Consider the following 13859-nt stretch of genomic DNA (forward strand, 5'->3'; position numbering starts at 1 on the left):
GCATACAAGGAAAAGGCCCAGAATCCAAAGCAGCCAACAAAACAAAAGGCCCAGATGCAAGCCTAGACAAGCCCACAAAAAGCCCATTTTTAAGAAAATGATGTTCTTTTTCTTTAATAATCCCGACCCTTTATTTTTCTTTTTCTTTTTTTTTTTTTTTTTTTTTTTTTTCCTTCTTTTGCTTACTTGAGGACGCCGTCGCATTTGTTATGTTGCCCTAGTATGAGTATTTATTCATTTTGAACTTTCTGTATCAACTATTATTTTTTTTATCATCATAGGAAAAAATAAAAAATCCCTACAATCCTTGAACGTAACCCTAATTTTGAGTGAACCAAGTAAAATTTGTGTGTTCTTTTGTGAGTGCGTGTGTATGTATTTGATTTTTTTTTAGTGGTTTTTTTTTTTTTTGTATTATTTCGCAACATGATGGTTGATATGAAGTTGTCGAGCTGTAAATTTAAGAGTTTACAAAAACATCAACATGACATCATTACAAGGGGGCTTTCTACGTCACCATATGCCTCAACACCATACCCTTCAACTATCATTTTGTTCATATAGTCTTACAAATTTATATCTATCATGTGCACACCTTCCACATGGCCTCAATCAAATTTTGTTGGTTGTTCTTTTATGAAGCTTTTATCTTTCATATTAGACTAATTTAATTTTTGAATGTTTGATTATATTCTTGTTATGAAATCTGGCATTGCTTGGTTTTCTGTATAAACAAGAATAACGTACTTTTATATTAATTTGTAACCTTAATTTTGTTGTTTGTTATTTTATGATGCACTTATCTTTCATATTAAGATCATATTAGATTTGCTTGGTTTTCAAGTTGCTTGTGCATGATTATATATTAATTATATACATGATTCTTGGAATTAATTGGAATTCGATCAAGAGTGTTTTAAGAAAATTTTGAAATGTGATCCAATTATGAAGTTTAAGTGCATCAATTGTGTGAAATATCAAAAGTGTAATGGTGGAGAATTAACAAAAATTATGACTTTGGACGTTTTGCAATAAATTCCCCTCAATTAATTTTTTTGTCAAAAAATTCTCAACTATTGAGGGGGTAATAGAGTGGATGGAAAATCAGGTTCCATATTTTTTAGACAAAAACACCCTTTTTTACTATTATATAGGATAAATTGCATAAAACCCCCTCTATTTTAAATTTTTGGTAAGAAACCCTCTTGAAGAAAAAAGTTGACATAAATCCCCCTAACTATACAATTTGTTGCGAAGTGGTGTTATAATGACTAAAATGCCCCTTAATACAAATTTAATAAAATGGTGCCTCTTAATATTAAATTAAAATTAATAAAAATAACTCATTTGGCATACTGTTAATAAAAAAAACTTAAATGGTGAATCTATAAGAAAATAAAAGTATCTTAGAACAATTTTTCAAAATATTCTTAAATTTTTTATTTCTAAAAAATAAAAAGGAAAAGAAACATAAAATGAAAATTATTTTAAATTAAACCTAAACTTTCTTAAATTTATATTTAAGTGATGCTGATAACAAAAATTTCAAGAGGGTTTCTTGCCAAAAATTTACAGTAGATGGGGTTTTATGCAATTTGCCCTATATAATAGGAATAAGGGCATTTTAGTCTAAAAAATTGGGGCTTGATCTTCCATCCGCTTGGTTATCCCCTCAAATAATTAGAGGTTTTTTTAACAAAAATTGTTGAAGGGTTTATTGCAAAACGCCCAAATGTATATATATTTTTAGTATTAAATACTAGTGATTTTTTTTTTTTTTGAATTATATACTTACGTAATTTTCATATACCCTGAAATTATAAAAGAAAATTACATTATTGCCCCCCTTCACATAATTTTTCGGTCCCTACTCTAAATGATTTATTTCATTAAACAATTTGAGTTCAAATGTTTTATTGAAGAATAAGTAATTGTGCAACTCGTAATTGGTCTTCTCTGTGAAAAATTGAAGGTCTTTCATCTAAGGTAACAATTATACACCACTTTTAAATTTCGAATGAAGGTAAAATATATACCAGTTGAATGAATCATAAAATTTCCAATTAAAGTAGCCTTTAGGCTGTCTTAAATTTGTTGAAAGTAGACTTTTAGTTCAATATAAATAATTTTAGTTCCGTGAAAAGTACAATGTTGCAACCCAATTACTCAATCATGGAAATAGCCCAAGTTAATATAAAGCAAAACAAAAAGGACCACATATTATATTAAAATTAAAAAAGAAAGAAAGATTGAATACACGATGATTGATGACAACAATAATGCCAATACTGATGATGCTATTCCTGACGAGGATAGCGATAATATGGCCCAATCCAATTTTGGTCCAAGAATACCAATTGGATTGGGGAAATGACGTCTTTCAACTACCAACTTGAAAAACAAAATAAAAAACAAACAAACAAAAACAAACAAACCACCAGCCTGACTAATTGGATTGATCAGTCCCATCTTTGTCCACAAAGATCTTGTTCTTGTTCTTTTTGAAATTACTCTTGTTGGACATGGTGGTCACTTGAGGTTCAGGCTGAAAAATGACTCGAGGGCTCGCCAGAGACAAGAGCCAATAAATTGGACTATTTCTCCAAACACTGTCTTCTTTATTAGGCCTCTCTTTGGTGGAAGAAAACTCTTGCTCTTGCCTTTGAACTTTGGCTGAGTCTTGTACCGTATCACTCCTTCACTTGGGTTCACTTTGATCGACTCTGGTCCGGCCATGGCTCGAACCATTACCTCACGTGGTCTCAACCCCTCCATCTTCTCTTATCTCAAATTCTCAATCTCTAAATTTGGGTGATTTGTAAGTGAAAAGGGAAAGGGTTTTATAATGAGAATGTGAAAATGAAAGCATCAAATTAAGAACCTACACAGGTACCCAACCATGTTTGATTGATGCTTCCAATGGATCTTCTTAGGACAGTGACTTGGTGATTAAGAATTATGATAGTAGTCCCACAAAGTCTCATGAGTCATGATCTTCTAGTAATTGTGGGACCAGGGTTTTCTGTGGGACCCCCTTTTCTCCCTCTCAATGATTTGTAATACAAACTACCAATGGCTTCAATACTGTAGGGTCTGAATATCAACGACAAATGCATCTCTTTTAAGTGTAACGGATCGGCCACCGTCATTTAATTAAAAAAATAAATAAAAAATTAAACTTTTAAGCAGTGCTGTCTATTCGTTAAGATTATATATATATATTTGATAAAAATCATGATATTAACCGGTAATAACATGATATAAAAGTCAATTTTGAAAAGGTTGAATTCTATAAGCAAATTAACATAGTAACTATTCTTTTCTTTTTTTCTTTATTTATTTATTTATTTTTTTTTTTTTTTGCGCCTTTTTTTGACAGCTTTGAACTGTCACTGATGTACCTTTGAAATATACTTTTCAACATAGTAATTAATTGGGACCAACCAACCATTTTACAGTCAATTTACAGCTGATGATGAACTGGAGATTTTTTATCAGAATTTTAGAATGAAAATGACAGATGATGGTGACACGACAGAAAATGGAGGGGATCCACAAGATGATTACCAATTTAAAGTTCTGTTCATTTGAGTTTCCAAATCAAAATTTTATTCTGGTTGATGTTTAAATTATAGAGTACGTCTTAATTTAAATATTTTAGCCAATGTAAATGAATTATTTGGTTTAAATTATCGGGTTTTTTTTTTTTTTCAAGAGATCCATTTAAAAAATAGAGTATTGAAACCAAAAAACAAGAAAAGGAAAAACAGAGTACAGAACTTTGAAGGTCAAAGTTTAAACTTCAAACTTCAAAACCACATCCACATCTTATATGGTTGGCCACCACAAACATATCATGGTGGTCCAAAAGACCTTTTTTTTTTTTTTTTTTTTGGTTCTAAATTAGGAGTTTTAATGCTAACAAGACTATTATGTATTTATTTGTATTAATTGTATTTGAAAATTTATATATGTAAATTACTTTTAACATGATTTCAGAGTAGGATTACTTCTTTTGAATTTTTTATTTATTTTAATTTTTTTAACTTTCGAAAAGTAAATATGAAAAATGATTAAGTGGAACGAATTTTTAAATTATTTTCTGTTACAAAAAATTGTTCCAGAAAAAGTGAAGGAATGGCGGAAATTACCTTTGCATTGCATCTTGATGTTCTCATCTCCGCTGAGCTCCACCATTGACTTGTCAACACCTTCTTAGCTCGTCGATCTGTTGCATTGACTTTGCCAATAAGAGAAAAAGTTGATGTTAATTTGGAAGGTTTACTCAGTTCACATTCCTAGTATTTGAATGGGGACACGTGGCAGGAGCATAGAAGATGATAGTGTAGGTGGGCCCCACGTACTCTATGGAATAATAATGTCCCCCCATATTCTTTGTGGTACTGTCATTGTTCGTTGTCGGCCGGCTCTTTTAAGTCCACTCCTTGACGTGTTTGAGAGTGAATTGATCCATGATCACTTCGTTTATTTGTTTTATACACAAATTATATTTATATATACACTGTTCACAAATATTCTTTTTTTTTTTACCTTTTTTATTTTCAGCAACTCAAATCTCGTCATTTTCTTCTCTCCCAAAATATTGATTTTGACAAAATTTTGCCATTTCAACAACCCAGATTTTGATTTCTTTCTAAAATATTTCAACAACCTAGATTTTGCGGTTTGCTTAGAGATTTGGAACGCGAGAAGGACCATTGATTTGTTTTCATAAATTCAAATGCCAGTCCAGATGTTTGGGATGTTGCTCTGTTCCAATATTTCTCAATTCTTTTGTTTTCATAAATTTCTCCATTCATTTGTTTCCATAAATTTTTACTTCCATTTCTTCATATACTAAGTCATTTTATTCCAAAGATTTGTTTCCATAAATTCAGATGTCAGTCCAGATGTTTGGGATGTTACTCTGTTCCAATATTTCCCAATTCCTTTATTTCCATAAATTTCTCCATTCATTTGTTTCCATAAATTTTTACTTCCCTTTCTCCGTATACGAGGTCATTTTATTCCAAATTAACATAGCAATATTAGAACAGAGCAATATCTGGACTGACATGATTTTTTTGTTTAATTATTTGTGTACTCCACAACATCCCAAACAGTTTGTAATTTAAGTCATTATAAGTCAACAGTTTGTAATTTAAGTTAATATAAGTTGTACGTAACATCCCAACATAATCCTACTTAACATCCCAAGTAATACGTATTTTGTATCTCAAGCAGTACTAACTATATTTCATACTTACGTTATACATAGAATCCCAACAAAATCCTACTAAAAAGAGTGTGAACCAGTGGTGTTTGTGCTCTTTAATCAGATAAAAAAAAACAGACCAAAAATCAAGATTTACATTAATAAAGCTTAGATCTATGGATGATACTCTGGAGTTTCTGCATAATACTCCAGTGAAATTATATGGATTTTTAGAGTATGTGTTGGGTTTTAAAGTGAAACTTTAAAGTTCAAAAGTTACTGTGAGTCCTTGGAGAGTCCAATAATGGAAGCTGATAAAGCTTTTAGAGAGAAAAAGGAAAAAGACACATTTTGGAAGAGGACAAGTGTATTTTAGATACAATATTTAAATGTGTTTATATATATGGAATACAATATTTAAAGCTTTTATATATATAATACAAGGGTGATGAAAATTTAGTTACCCAAGATTTTTAATTGATGTGGCCAATTCTCCTCCACTTATTCAAAAATGGTAAAAATGATACACTGTTTGACTAGAGGTGATTTTCACTCATGAATATATAACAATGATTTGTATGAATTTGACATCATAACATCCATGTGATGCATGCCAAGTCGATCTAGGTACCGTCCACGTCATTTAAAATAATGGGTAAAGTACACTAGCACTTCTTAAGTTTGTCAAAAAAAAAAAAAAAAAAAAAAAAAAAATACACAGGTGAAATATACCTATATTTTGGACAAAAATACCTCTTAAAAGTTCAAAAATAGACAAAGACACTCCTGACATTAAAAATTGACCAAATTATCCTTTGACCGTCTAGGGAACCTTTTTAACTTTACTATTTAATATATTGGACCAATCTACCTCCATGAACAATTTATGCATTAAAAAAAAAAAAAAAAAAGTCTATTCTCTTGAAATCTCTAAACCCATTAAAGAAGACGACCTCTTGCCGACACCAATCAAAACCCATGAAGAAGAAGATCCACCAAATCAAACCATAGCTTTTCTCTCCTTCAACATCGACACCTCCTCAACTGCTCCCTCAAAATCCACCACCACCGCTGTCATCATCATCTCTCTCATCCTCACCACCTTCGTCGCTATCTCCGCCGCTGTCTCCTTCGCCTTCTTCTTCTTCTTTTCTTCTCCGACTGAATCTCAATCTCAATCTCAATCCCACCTCAAATCAAACCTCTGAATCAATCTTAATCCCACCCCAATCAAACCTCGATCTGAATTAATTGAAAAATTTGCTTATCTTTTCACCAAACTCAATAACCCAGTGTTCTCCTGGTTTCATTAGATGGGTTTCGATTTGGGAACCAATTCAAGACCCTGACACCAAAAACATCCATTGCCTGATCAATAAAGGGACCGAAGCTCAAACGTGGTGACCGGTGAGACCCAGAAGTATCGACGATAGTTCAGTCTTGGAAGCGAGTGACTGCTCTTCAAGACTTCTAACCCTTAGAACTGGCCTCGACGTCGCTTCCGACCTTGTTGCAGAGAGCTCCATGATTTGGGATGGAATAAAGGGTTTGATAAGGATAAAAATAATAGGCAACTCAAAGTCAAAAGAGAAATAAGATAAGGGTAAGAAATTTATCTTACCCAAAATCTCTATGGAATCATAAAAAATATCTGGTTACCATATGTAACCAGAGTTACCATTCCTGTAAGAAGGGAACGATATCATCTTGGATCAGGGAGAATCTCGCTTCAACAACTACTACCATAATGCTTCTATAAAAGAAATGATCATTCAACCTAAAAAGGTACGCCATAAATTTTATATGTAATCCTTATCGGATATTAGATCGTCAAGTACTAACTTGACCGTGGGAGTGCACCTGCCCGGCACCACGCCGGTAATCACTTCTTTTGTTTTGTAGGAATTGTCACCGACTCCAAAACGTGTAGATTTTTGGCATCATCAGTTGGCGCCGTCTGTGGGAACGTATATTAGTCCCAACAAATCATGGTTCATACAAGGGAAATCTACGACAAAACTTAAAAGTAATTCAGTCCCTTTACAATCTGGCTTTCTCTAAAAGAAAGAGAACAGTTCATGGATTGCGTGGCCAAAAGCAAGGGTACAGTTGCTCAATCCGGTAAAATTGCTGGAAAGCCCCACCCGACCGCTTCATCATCGCTATTAACCGGGTAAGTTTCATGCATTACGCGTATATCAAAATATATGTCTACACTTCCTCACATGATTTAAAGAGAAACAATTTTTTATGTGTTTCCAATTGTCTGCAAAATATTATTCACCTACATAATGATGTAGTTCACCCGAGAACCCTTCGATAGAATACTACGCTTTGCGGGTACAGTTCCCAGGGAAAAAATAAAAATAAAAAATAAAAAAAAATTGTGAGTACCGTTCACATAAATAGTACTCGCGGGGTACTGTTCACAGGGGGTTTTTTTTTTTTTTTTTTTTAAAAAAAAAAATTATTTTGTGAGTACTATTCACATGAATAGTACCCGCGGGTACTGTTCACAGGGTTTAAAAAAAAAATTTTTTAAAAAATTTCTTATTTTAAAGAATAATCGCTAGCTCCATGGATGATTTTGGTCATATGATGCTCAATGATAAGTTTTTGCCTTCATTGTACTAATTCTGATATATATATATATATATATATTATCCGTTCAAACTGTACACATTAGTGCTCCTTGCGCATAAAAGGCAAGCTTGGGAATGGGGGCAGAAAATTAACCTCTCTTATTAAAGATACAAGCTCACGAAACTCTGGAAAATCAGTCTTCCTTATTAAATAGATGAGCTCACGCAACTATCGAAAATTAGTCTCTCTTATTAAAAAGATGAGATGACGAAACTCAGGATAATGAACCTCCCATATTAAAATGATAGGTTCATGAAGCTTGGAGAACCTACTCCCTTTTTAAAGGGCGAATTGAATGAAGCTCGTAATTGTTATCCCCGTATTATAAGGGATTGATATAAAAATGCTCCGTGCTATAAGGGCCCGAGCTGAATGAAGCTCGTAATTGTTGTCCTCCGTATTAAAAGGGGTCGAAATCAACTTGTAAAATATACCTCCCTTTTTAAAGGGCGAGCTGAGTGAAGCTCGTAAAATATATTTTCCTTTTTAAAGGGCGAGTTGAATGAAGCTCGTAATTGCCATCCCCGTATTATAAGGGATTGATATAAAAGTACCCCGTATTATAAGGGCTCGAGCTGAATAAAGCTCGTAATTGTTGTCCTCTGCATTAAAAAGGGTCGAAATCAACTTGTAAAATATACCTCCCTTTTTAAAGGGCGAGCTGAGTGAAGCTCGTAAAATATATTTTCCTTTTTAAAGGGCAAGTTGAATGAAACTCGTAATTGCCATTCACCATATTATAAGGGATTGATATAAAAGTGCCCCGTACTATAAGGGCCCGAGCTGAAAGAAGCTCGTGATTGCTGTCCTCCATATTAAAAGGGGTCGAAATCAAAAATCAACTTGTAAAATATACTTCCCTTTTTAAAGGGTGAGCTGAGTGAAACTCGTAAAATATATTTTCCTTTTTAAGGGGCGAGCTGAGTAAAACTCGTAAATATACTTCCCTTTTTTAAAAGGTAAGTTCATTCAGCTTAAGAAAGCCTACTCTCCCAGCTCATGAAGTTCGGGCAAATCTTAAGAGATCAATCAAAAAAAGGTCGCCCAACAAGGGTTAATCTAAAAAGAGATTGATTTATGCCAAAGAGACGTCACTAAAAAAAAATACTTTGACATTCTCGATGCTTGACAAGGAAGCATGAGAATGGGGGCAACTGATAAGGATAAAAATAATAGGCAACTCAAAGTCAAAAGAGAAATAAGATAAGGGTAAGGGATTTATCTTACCCAAAATCTCTATGAAATCATACAAAATATCTGGTTACTATATGTAACCAGAGTTACCATTCCTGTAAGAAGGAAACGATATCATCTTGAATCAGGAAGAATCTCGTTTCAACCACCACTACCATCACGTCCTTCTATAAAAGAAGTGATCGGTTAACCTAAAAAGGTACGCCAAATTTTTTATATATAATCCTTATCGGATATTAGATCGTTAAGTACTAACTTGACTGTCGGAGTGCACCCGACCGACACTACGCTGGCTATCACTTATCTTGTTTTGTAGGAATTGCCACCGACTCCGGAACGTGTAGATTTTTGGCATCAACAAGGTTAATTAGAGATAGAAAATACTGGGTTAGGGTTTCGAACAATCTATATATATATATATATGTATGTATAGATTTGTATATTTGTGATTTGGTAACTGGTATACAACCCTTCAATCTCTTGGTTTGGTATACACACGGATTTATGAATTGTATCTCTATGATAGCCTTCCATCACCCAACCCTTCATCATTAATCATAAAATCTTCAAAGAATAGTAAGAACAATCCCACTGAAAAATTCTTTATATATATATATATATATATAGATGAAAAGGGCAATTTAGTCATTTAAGTATTTTGATATTTTATAATTAAAATTAATAAAATAGTAAAGGGTAAAATGGACTTTCATATATATTGAGGCTCTGGCTGGATGGCAAATTTCATAAAGGGGTGTGGTTGTCCAAAAACAGGCAAACTTTCATTTGCTTGACCTTACCCCAAACTTCAGGGGGTGTCTTTGTACTTTATCCTAAAATAAAAAATAAAATTTAATTTAAGGTATTAAAATATTGTAGTGCATTTGAATTAAGTGAGATCAAAATAAATTAAGGTTCATTGTACACAAATAATAATAATAATATTTAAAAGGATAGGGAAAAAAAAACCTTGCCTCGTGTTTCTTTTAAAAGCGAAGAAAGAAATCAAAATGAAGACGAGCAAATGATAAAATTTAATAACAGCTAATCATCACATTATCTTACTATTCTAAAAATGTGAAAATTTTGAAAAAAATGACCATGTTTTTGGTGATTAATTGTCTTATTGAAAAAGGAGTTCAAATAAAAGGATAATGGAATTGCTGATTAAATACTTCTCGTATATTTCCGCAACTAGTGAATTTTAATTTTAGCTTCTATATCACACAATAAAACACTCATTTTTTTTTTGGTTAGTATCTCATTAACATGGCAATCTTATTATTAATGATGACCTTCTCAAATGCAGCTCTTGCCAACAAAAACATTGGGCCCATATTTGAGTGGGAGATCAAAGAAAGCTGGTTCATATCCTTTAAGATGATGATTCATGTCAACAATTTTGTTTGGATTCTTTTTTCTGGACCAATAAATGGCCCAGGCCCATAGATACAAACAACATAAACTCGTTTGTTGTAGATCGTGTGGGCTTGGCTTTTAGGCCTAAGTATTGGGCCGAGTCACTTGCATTTGTTTGATTATTAATAGTGAGACGCCAGTGAGTGAATCTCACACACAGATGCATGTGCTTCGGTCCATAATTTCGGTTGAAATGAAAAAGCAAACAACCATTTTGGCCTACTCTGCCAAAAATCAAACGTTGGACCCACTATATTAATTAAGTGAAAAGGCAAACATAGTTCATTGGTTTTTCAAGCCTCATAGGTAGATGTTACAATGTTTGATTTTTTAATTGACTACATAAATCGTATTGCTATTTAATCGTATCACAACTCATATTTTCACTGAATTTCCATAGTCTTGACAATTTCCGTTAAAATATATATTTTTTTATTATTATTTTTTTTAATTCACAACTGGTAAATCTCACTGTTAATATATTATTAGGTATAAAATTACAGTATCGTTAACCTTTATATGTGTGTTGACTTTGAACAAGTCTACTAATTAATACTTTAACCAAAAAAAAAAAAAAAGTCTACTAATTAATACACTTTCTTTTGTGAGCATCTACTTCTATATGAGCTACTTAAATTAGAAACAGAATGATTCACACAATCAAATCCTTGGATATGATTGGTTTATATACTTGGATCTGCAAAATTATTGAGGTGGTCGCTTTCCGACCGTTCATAAATTGTTATGTGCCTTCGTCAAACATTCATTGAAAAGTATTAAGAAGAGAGATCCTCATAAAATTGACAAGGTAGCATTAATATATATATATTAGAAAAGTAACCGGTAATTAATGATTTAAAAGTTTAAGTTGTTAAATACACGCACTTGATATAATCATACACCACAGCTTATCTGTGACTATTTCCCTAACGGTGGGAGGTCAGACCCGGTAACGACTTAGACACAAAAGTTGAAATAGTTAGGCGAACCCTTGTCATGGTCAGACCACTTGTTCATCTGGTCTCTCTAGATAATGGTGGGAATCAAGTAATTAACAACACGATCTTAGACGCCACTCAGATGAAAACTTGGTGTGATATTAGATCAAGGACTATTAAGGATTGAGTGAAATACCACTTACAACAAGTTCGAACTCTTGTTATCTTACCTAAAAAAATTAAACTAGTAGGTGGACCTGTCGATTCTCCCTGACAAACCAGGCCAAGACCCTCCCTGCTATTTGGATCCCACCTGAAACTAGAACCTCTAACAATATATAGGCTAGCTAGAAGACTAGCTTGGACACTCTCAACATCAATCAACCGGAATGATCAGTTAATTAAACATAGAAGATTTTATTCGATCATGAATCAAACACAAGATACAAATAAACAATAGTACAAACACTCATGCACGAAACTGTATCAACAAAGAAGTGATTTATGACATATAGCACAAAACAATGATACATATATATAGTATATATATAAGACTACGCAGTACTTCTCTGGATCACCATCACCCGGAAGGTTTGATTTTGTTCTTGCTGCTAGAGGGAGTAGCAGCTTTCACCACTTTCTGAATAATCTGTGTGCTCACCTTCGTCTTACCCGGAGGAATCACACTCCCATGCTTAATATATTGTGACATCGACCCTTGACCATCCTTATCTGCCATATATATCACCTCTGTCTAGTTCTCTCTTAATGCTGCTTAATTGCCTTTCACAAATGAAAATGATAAATATTAATGGTAGCTCTTATGTTTCACAATTGAAGAGAACATTGGGTATTTATAGACGGTTAAGTAATACTTTTTCTCTTGATATTGCATGTTGGTGTTGGTGTGTGTGTGTGTCAGTATGTGTGGGTGGGTGTAGGAACTCAAACTCAATGACGGTTTACGTGTCACGCGTGAACGTGGAATTTGGGCTAGCGTCCCCACACAGGTCTTTCCTGAAATATCCCAGTAGTTAAGATAAACAATTTAGAAAAGAACCACCAAATTAACAATAATTTATTTGAAATATAATCCTTTTCAATTAATTTATGGAAGCTAGTAAGAATTTCAGAGAAAATTAACGAAAATTTTAATGAGCAATGCATGCATGTATGCACTCTTTTCTGTATGCTTCTTACGATCGAAGTAGAAACATATACGTTATTGTTTTGGTTTACACTGTCACTTCCCTCTCTTTTCCAAGTTCCAACCATTATACTGGTTTTGTGTTTACTGTGTGTAATTTCAATTCATTTTCGGAGAAATATAATAATGCTTTTCAAGAAATAGAAAGAAAAGTATGCAAATCTGACGGTGGAGATTCTTTATTCGGATTAGATTAGTATTTCCTGTGAGAGAAGAAATGTGAAATTGAAAATGTCGGAACATGGTACATCGGCCAGTCAATTAATTTCAGGCTAAAAGATTATAAATCATCATAGAAGACCTAAATGCTGTCAAGGAGCTGTCCGTACATAGCTCAACCAATCAACCAAATCAAAGCAGATCGAATTTGGATAGTCATGTAAATTCCTAAAGGTATACTCATGTATTATAATTTTTAGCTAGTTAGGTTCCGTTTGTTTTGACGGAAAATATATATATATATTTTTAAGTAAAATATTTTTTTATTTTTCAGTGTTTGACAAATATATAGGTTGAGTTTATCGGGTGAGACGTGTAAAATAATTTGTCGAAAATTGATGAATAAATTAATTTTGTTACATTTTAATATTATTATTTTTTTCATTTTTAATATTATATATTTTAATACATATTTTACGACAACAAAACACCAGGGAAAAAAAAATAAAACGGAACCTTTAGTTTTGTTGGTTAAAAAAAATACTTAATCCAGTTTGTTAGCTATTTGGGTAATGTTCAATGTATCATTATTATCAACTGTTTAGCAAGCCGCCCCTTAGCCACAGTACACTACAAGAAAAACAATTTTTTTACCATACTTTTTTTACCATGGTTTTAAAAAAATCGTGGTAGAAGATCCTTTCTACCACGGTTTTAAAATAATCGTAATAGAAAATATATTTTTTACCACGATTATTTTAAAACCGTAATAGAAGACCCTTTCTACCACGGTTAATCAAAAATCATGGTAGTATATTTTTTAAAATAACTGTGGTAGAAAGTGAATTATTTTTAATATAACTTAGGCGTGTTTTTCTACTACGGTTATTTTAAAACCGTGGTAGAACGTATATTCTTTTATCACGATTTTAAAATAATCGTTATAACAAGTATATTATTTTATCACGATTATTAGTGAATTATTTTAAATATAATTTAGGTGATCTTTCTATCACGGTTTTAAAGGAAGTGAATTTATTTCACCCTTCTTTCTCCCACGAGTAATAAAAAAACTATGATGGTA

This window comes from Cornus florida, unplaced genomic scaffold (assembly GCF_030987335.1).
Source record: "Cornus florida cultivar Cherokee Brave unplaced genomic scaffold, ASM3098733v1 CherokeeBrave_3.0.0_Hap2_Chr09, whole genome shotgun sequence".
In the NCBI taxonomy this organism is placed as follows: domain Eukaryota; kingdom Viridiplantae; phylum Streptophyta; class Magnoliopsida; order Cornales; family Cornaceae; genus Cornus; species Cornus florida.